The sequence below is a fragment of the Geospiza fortis genome, unplaced genomic scaffold, assembly GCF_000277835.1.
Source record: "Geospiza fortis unplaced genomic scaffold, GeoFor_1.0 scaffold117, whole genome shotgun sequence".
In the NCBI taxonomy this organism is placed as follows: Eukaryota; Metazoa; Chordata; class Aves; order Passeriformes; family Thraupidae; genus Geospiza; species Geospiza fortis.
The window spans coordinates 625,841-633,972 of NW_005054500.1; the positions used below are offsets into that span (position 1 = coordinate 625,841).

General features: G+C 41.0%; 1 protein-coding gene across 1 annotated transcript in view; it reads left to right on the forward strand.

Moving 5' to 3' along the window:
* Positions 1–8,132, forward strand: part of LOC102034365 (homeobox protein CDX-1-like) — a 13,617-nt gene that overhangs the window by 1,664 nt on the left and 3,821 nt on the right. The gene's annotated exons all lie outside the window — the stretch shown is intronic.

The window sequence follows — 8,132 nt, forward strand, 5'->3', positions numbered from 1 at the left end:
TTACTTTAGTTCATGGAGAGTCCACAGAATTCAATAGAGCAATCAGAACAGGCTGTTGCTCTGTGTGAATAAGAAGTTGGGGGGATAAAAAAGTTTGTATTTTTAAAATTGTATTTGTTCTTCACTGAATATTATCCAAGAAAAAACAAAAGAGAGCCTGTTTTGAAAAAACCTTGCAGCTTACTTTTGAGGAGTCCTTACAAGGGCCACAAAATTGCTCACTAATTGTGGGATTTACAGATGACAGAACCCTTGCTCAAAAAAACCACTGCTCCTCATCCCTTCCTTACCTGCTCTGTGCTCCTGTGGATTCCATTCACACCAAGGGAGCAAAACCTGATTTGCTCTGTGCTGTCCCTTTACTAGTGGGACACTGGGATAGACTGATACAGCACACAGACATGTAGAGATATATATACATAATATAAAATATCACATTCTAACTGCTGCTCAGGAACAACTTAGAGATTTCTAACTTTCCAAATTTCAAGCCTGCAAAGGTCAGAGCACTCCCAGGAGAGCTGGGAGTGTCTCCTTTCTGGAGCGGTCTAACAAGATACTGAGCATATCTGTGTCCAGAACTGGAGAAATCAGCAGGCCATAGGAACAGGCCCTCCCAAATGCCCACGGGCCAGTGGAAGGCTACATTTAAAGCTACTGAGTGCTGCTTTAGGGAAAAAATCCAGAGAAGAAATTCTCCTGCTGCTTCTTTCTCTCTTATGTATATATTAGTATTTCTGCTAGGCCAGGCAGGCTCAGTGCTAGCAGATCTTCATTGGAGTTGGTTCCTTTCTCTCCCTTCACTCCTTATCCTCTGTCTTTTTCTGTTTAAAAGCATGGGCACTGCTGTCCTTCATGGTTTCCCAAAAAATGAACCAACTTTAAAATATTTTCCTTTGGGAAAGCACCTGAGTGAGTTTGGTTCTGTACATGCAGGTGTTGCAGTGATTTCAGGGGTGTGATCAGGCTCACTGCAAATGTTGTTTCCTGAATCATGATCAAACCCCTCAGAACTTTCTTATATTGAATCCAATTCTTTTTACATCCTTAAAGCTGACTTTGTTCACTGAGCATTATCCTTCTGTCTCTTTACAAAACCTTTGGTTATTTCAGAGAAGGTCTGGTTTGCAAGAATGATGGAATCACACTTATTTATTAGCTTTCCTTATTCCCTGTGAATAGATACAGACCACTGCTCTTAATGATGAAAAAAATGAGACTCAGGCTTACCTGAGGTGATCACAACACTAATCATTTAGACAAATTAATTTTGCTATTTATTAATTACATTCTGCAAAGCACTAATTATCAATACTAACAATACCAATAATATTTCACTGTGAAAACAATAATTATTAAAGCAAGTAATTTTTGCAAGATATTCTCAGAAGTGTGCAAGAAATGTTCCTGTAATCTTATCCCTTTAAGGCTAGGAGAGATTCTTGCCAAAGGTTCACTCACTTTGAGTAGCTCCAGAAACAAGGCCCTGAATCCATGGCATTCCCATCTCCAGAGATTTCATGGTTATCTTCTCTTAGTGGTGCTTTGCAGCCTCATGTCCTGACAGATGACAAACAAAAGACTTTATTGCAATTTCTACTACTGCCTCCTGCCCTCCAGGGCTTTTGATACTGTTATCTACACAACTAACCTGAAACAAAGAAATTATTTCAAGTTTTACCCTGCAACTTTAAAAACAACATCAATGTAGAACCATGTGTTTTACTCTGTAACTTTAAAAACAACATCAGTGTAGAACCATGCATTCAACTGATGTAAAGTGAAATCTGTGAAGGTATCTGAAACCTCCGGGAGATCTCATTAATTATTTAATGTGAGATTATCATCCTGATTTAATACTACTAGAACACATTTCCTGCAGGAAGGTCCTGCTGAGGTTTTCATGCATCCTTCTTTCTCTGACTGAAGGATGGCTGAGTGTCTGTCCCTGCCTTGGCACTGCAGGGATTGGATCCTCAGTGCAGAGCACGCAGAATCCAGGGCCCTATCTCTGCACTCCTCAGGAAAAAGCCAATGTGTTTTGACTCAGAACATTTGAAGGGGAAGCACTGAGTACTCAGGATTTTCAGCCACAAATACTGAGAGGAAAGACTCTACTCCAACCCTTACACTGCTCCTGTCTCCTCAACCTCTCCTTGGAGAGGGTGAGCACGGCCAGGACTGCTGGAGCAATTCTAACACAGAACAGAACAAAGCCACAGATAGAAATGGGAGGTGGAAATTCCACACACACACACAAGACATAATTACAGGTAAATTCTTTGATAGAAAGTAGAATAAAACCTTAGAAGAAGCTACAGTCTTGTCCTGTTGATTTCAGGATTTTTATGGAGCTGTGTCATCACTCACACAGGAGTAGACTTGACTTTATGACTGTGTGAGAAAACAACACACACCTGTGGTGAAAGTGTGCCCAAAACATTGAGTTTGAGCAGGGAACTCCCAGGAGAATTTCACAAAGCTGAAAGTGCACCTTAAGATCTGCACTTATGTTACCATAAAACAGGGTGGGGACACGTTTTGAAACAGGTGAACTGATCAGAGGAAAGACTTTCCCTGTAGATGACAAGTCTCCTATCATTCTTCTTCAATAAAAATTTACTCTGCAGACACAAAAGACAATTTTCTGCTAATGATGACATGAGAACATCATGACTAAAGTCACTGTAAATGTATCACACTTGGTCTTTGAAGGAAGGAGTTATATTCCCTCAAATGGAAGGAAGAGGAACAAGCCTCTTTAGAGGCCATTCCTGTAAAATATTGAATGCTAAAGAACACACAACACTTGGGAAAAATCTCAGCTAATCACTTTCCTTTTAGTCTATAGTCATTGGCAATGGGATTTCCCCTGGTTTGCCACTCAGAAATCCAATGACATTTTCTGCATGTTGAGTGCTTCTGCCTGTCCAGTCATTGCTTAAAAGAGAGTAAAAATGACTCTGCTTTGGATCCAATTCCTTCTCTAGATGAAGAGGAATAGAAAAGTTTACACTAGCAAAGGGAAGAACAGAATTTGGCCAATGAGCTTTATTCCAGAATAGCAGAACATATTCAAAATTGAAAAGAGAAGGGAAAATTCAAGTCTGTTGAAAGGTTTCAGTTCTATGATTCTATTCTCTTTTTTCAGCATGAACAATCTGAGCATGTATAAGAGAACAGATGAGAGAGATGTAGCAGAAAATACAAACACAGAATTACACCAGGTTTCACAAACCTTTAGCACCTAACTTTACAGTAATGCACAGGAACAGGACACCTATTTATCACACCAAGGTTTCTGGCAGGAATATTATGTAAGATTTGATCTATGTCACATTTTCTAATATGGTGGCTGGTGAGGTTTTTTAAATTTAGCTTTACAGAACATCATCTGCAGCACAATGTTTGTCTTCAAACATTATTTAAAATTACTTTTGCTTCACAATTTCAATTAATTCAGTGAAATTACTGACTTAAGTCAGGGAGAATTTGCCCTTTACTCTTCCTATACTTTTAAGGTACAAAAGTAGTTAGAGTCCTAAACAAAACTGAGGCCCAATCTCTGTCAGTCTGTATCTTTACAAATTCAAAAATTACCGTCAGTTTTTTAATACTAAAGTAACAGAGAGATGCAGGTGGGAACAGAGCATATCCTCAGGCCAGAAGCTGTTTGACATTTCTGGGATGATTTAAGGTAACATCCAGTCACCAAGGACAGCCATAACTTCCTCTGCAACACTGCTAAACCCTGGAATCCGGGCTACAATGCTTTGTCAGCAATCCCACTGAAATCCCACAATATCCTATCCTAGGACATCTTCAGGCAGCTTCTGATTTTATGAAAGATGCTGGTTGATGATGCTGGTTTCAGTGCCTGCAGAATATTCCTGAAAAGTGAAGAGAGGAGGCTCTGAAAGAGGGCCCAGGGCTGGTTCTAATGCAAATTTATTTTGCTTTGTAAACAAGTTGTGAGGTCCGATGGTGGGGTTTTTTTTCCTTTCCTGGCCTACATTGTCTGAGGTTTTGAGGCCTATCTGTCATATTGAGGCAACAGACCCTTTTAACACTTCTCTTTGCTTTGATATGCAGTCTTGTCTCTTCCTTCTCCCTCTTTTCTTCAGGAGTTATATTGCCGGAAAGGGTGATGATTTTCACAGCAAATAAAGAGGCCTTCTCCCAGCTTTATTGTCTTCAGAAGAAATACTCTGTGAATTTTATGACCAATGGGAAAGCTGTTCCCTTCCCCCAACTCAAAACTTGGCCAGTCAAAAATTGCCAGAGTGGGTGTGATGGAGCAGCATTGTTAAAGTATATCCCACAAAAAGATTTTCAGCTCTGAAATCTCTGATTTCTTGCTGCTCCAAAGGCATTCCTCAGTAGTCACTAGTGCAAAAAGGATTTTGACAAAACTCCCTCTTCTTATATAGCTCATTAAACCCAGGAAATCCACTCCCCCAGCACAAAGGCAGGCAGGCTGCAAAGGTAGCTGCTTCAAAGCCCTTTTGTTTCATTTCTCTTCCACCCGAGCACCAATAACCTCTCCAACTACAATTCCATGGTGGGACTGTCCATGCCAGAACATATTCCCTATAGAACTGACACAGTACTGCTGATTGTCATTTTAACCTGTCACTAACAAAAGATAGATTAATTAAGATGGTACAAAGTCAAATGTTGGCTATTTCACTCACCTAAGTGAGGAAAACATGCAGGATTCTATTAAAGAATTGCATTAATACAAGGACTTTTATCATTGCATCATTGAATTCTGCCATTATGTCCTGAGAAGTGAAGAACATCCTCCCACTCTCTGTGGGGTAAATCCACTAGTCCCATCTCAAATTTTACTCAGGTAATATTTCTCCTGGAAATAAAATGCAATTGAAATTAAAAACAGTACGTCTGCAGAACACAGTGGGGTGGATCTGCTCTAACAGATGGAATTCAGAAGCTGAAGTCCCAAACTGTTTAGGGATGGGTTCTGTTGCTGCTGTTTGTTAACTCTGGCAAATAAAAGCGTGCTTTGAAAGGAAATGCCATGTGCAGACTAATTCCAGCCCAGCATCCAACAAAGGCAGTAGGAAGACTCTCAGTGACATCAAGGAGAGTAAAGGCCTAACAAACTAAAACATGGCTCTGCCAGAGCTAAAAGTGTCTCGTGGAAGACTCTGGCAGATCTCAGCTCCCACTGTCTCTCACAGACAGTATTACTCCACACATTTAAAAAAAATCTAATTATTAAAGACAAGGTTTATTTGACACATCAGAGAATTCTTCTCAGAGCATTTCTCAGAATTTCCTTACTTTTGCTTTCTTACTTTCTAAATTATTTTCTTAACTTTAAGAAAGAAGTTAGATGTCAAAGCTCCAATCTTCCTTCAAAAAGAATCCAGATATTATCAATTCCACAAAAAGAACCTGAGAGCTACTCATACAGAAATAAAAGATCTTATGGGAGAAAATTCTGTTTTCCATGTACATTTAATTTCTTCTTCTAAAAAGAAAAAAACAAAAACAAACAAAAAACCCTACCCCAAAAAAAAAAAAACCGCCCAAAACACCACAACCCTCTCCTATTCAGGTAGTACGGGTTTAAGCACTTAAAACCAGAAACAGGAAGATTTTTCTTGAAGTTTACCACCTTGTTTTGGCAATAGAAGAACATTTGATATTTGTCTGTGCCCTCTGAATGAGAATAGAGGTCAAGATAAGATCACCTTGTTGCTCTTTTGTGTACTCCATCTTAACAACACAAAGGACACTAAAGAAACATGTTAAACATTTTGTCCCCTAGAATGACCCCAAAGTCTCATTTGAAGAGGAAAAAGACCCTTAACCAAACTACCAGTTAAAGAGATCAAAAGTTAAAAAATATCAAGTGAGGCATTAAAGCACCACAGGTTACCATATGTTAAACAAACAATTTACACTTCCAGTGAAGGAAAACAAATGTCCTGGTATTTATGTGGACTGAACTGAATCACTGCTGTTCCTTAGAGACTCTACAATTCTTACCTTCATGTTCTAAAATTAGCAGCACTTTTCACTGGATTATCAGTGTAAACGTCACTGGGCTAATTCTGCTTCCACTGCAGTTCCACAGAGGTGGAAATGCCAGAGAATGAGAATATCCTGCACATCTTCCCCAGCAGGCAGCACCTTCACAGACAGGTAACAGATTTGAGACAAAGGACTGAGCAGAACCCACAGCTAAGGAGCAATCCCACACCTATTTTCCCTATTGAAATATTCCAAGTAATCAGGCTGATGGCCTTAAAAGGGTTGGATGATGCCCAGAGCATTGTAAAGGCAACATTGATGCTCCCTTAGGCTGGAACATGGGAGCTGAAGGATCAAATTCTGATGAAGATTTGGTTCTACAAGCCTGGGGAGAGTCCTAGAGAACCCCTGTCTTGTAGGGTGAGCCAGAACCATCCCCATCCAGGCTATAAAAGGATTTATTTACAGCATTGCACTGCCCAGGACTTCCAGTGCTCACCAACTCTGGCTCTGGGATCTATACAAATAGTACAGAGAGGAGCAGAACCTGAAGAAATTTCTAATGCAAGCAATAGGTTGATGAGCCAAAAATTCTTAGAAAGAGCAAAGTCCTGACTGTCAAACACTGGAAGAGGCAAAAGTGACCCTATACGGTGTGCATGGCAAGTGGAAAGCAATGCTAACTTTAAATTTGTTCCATAAAAAACAAAGAAATACCACATCTCCCTCCACAGATGGGGGGAAACATTAATCCAAGATTCTGCTGTGATCCTGTACCCTGAATTCTGCTTTGGGAGCTATGAAGGGGAGTGGGAAGGAGGAGCTGGGTAGGAATAGGCCTTTGGCAGCACTGGCAGATGGCCCCTCCAGCTCTTTTCTCCAGCCAGGGAAAGCTGGTGGCTCTGGGGCTCTGTGCCATGGGGATCTACTCAGACACTAAAATGTTACCAACTCCATACCTGGGAATCTACTTCACCCCATTCAAAATTAACTACTATTAGAGTGTAATTATTAGGAGCTTGTGGCACCTGGTTTTTGAGGAGTTGGGCATCTCTGTAACCTTGTCAGAAAAAGCTCTGTAAGCAAACAGGAGCTGCTGTGCAAAGCCACACGACACCTGCAGCAACAGCAGATGGGTACAGGTACAAACACCTGAGTTCTGTGCATCACCTGGGAGAACCTGAACCTGAGGGGGTTCTTCTGCTGCAGTGACCTCTGAGGGCACAGTTTCACAACCTCCAATACCACAATGGAATACAGAGCAAAAAAATACTGAAAATATATTCCCTGTTCCAGACAATTCACCGGCTAAATATGCACATCTGAAGGAATGTCCATATAAATATAGGTAAACAAGGAAGCATCAAAAAATGCTAAGATTGTGGTCATTAGAGATGATAATACTGGTTTAACAATGATCCAATTTGTTAAAAATGTGGGAAGACCTCAGGCTTTGGCTTTAAGCAGGTGCTGATCCCAAACATATTGATTCCCTAAATCATAAACCACAGAGGAAGGGAGCCAGCAGCAGCCTTTTCCATTCTCAGCTTTCTTTCAGAGCAGCCACACATTCTGTCCTCAGAAATGACCCAGTATGGAATCCATAAAACTTCAGCTCCTTGCATCTGTGTTCCCTGGCTCCTGTCATCTGCCGTTGCCTTTTAATGCCCTGGATGCTGCTGAGCCGTGTCTGCTCCACTCAGCTGCACCCACAGCTGAAGGGAGGCAGCAATGCTGCTCCCAAAACAGCAGATGCTGCAGTTCCCTGCCCATTGTCAAGTATTATCGCTTGCCTTTTCTCTTTTTTATGAACTGTCATCTGAAAATCTATGTTACTGTTCCCTGTGCTGTTATCAGGTCGTGGGCAGACTGTGCCAGACTTGATGGGAAAACACAACCTCCAAACTGCAGTAACAATCACAACGTTGTGGGAATTTTTCTAGCAACAAGAAGTGAGGAATTTTGGAAGCTCTCAGTATTTTCTGTGCAGTAAAATGTCCTTGACAGTTTCCTCTGAGGCAGGTAAGAGTGTTAGCTCCAGGGACAGAGACACGAGCAATGCAATACCAGGCAGGATGTTTGCAGCAGAGCTGGGAACAGAACCCAGGTTTCCTGGCTCCTTTTTCTTA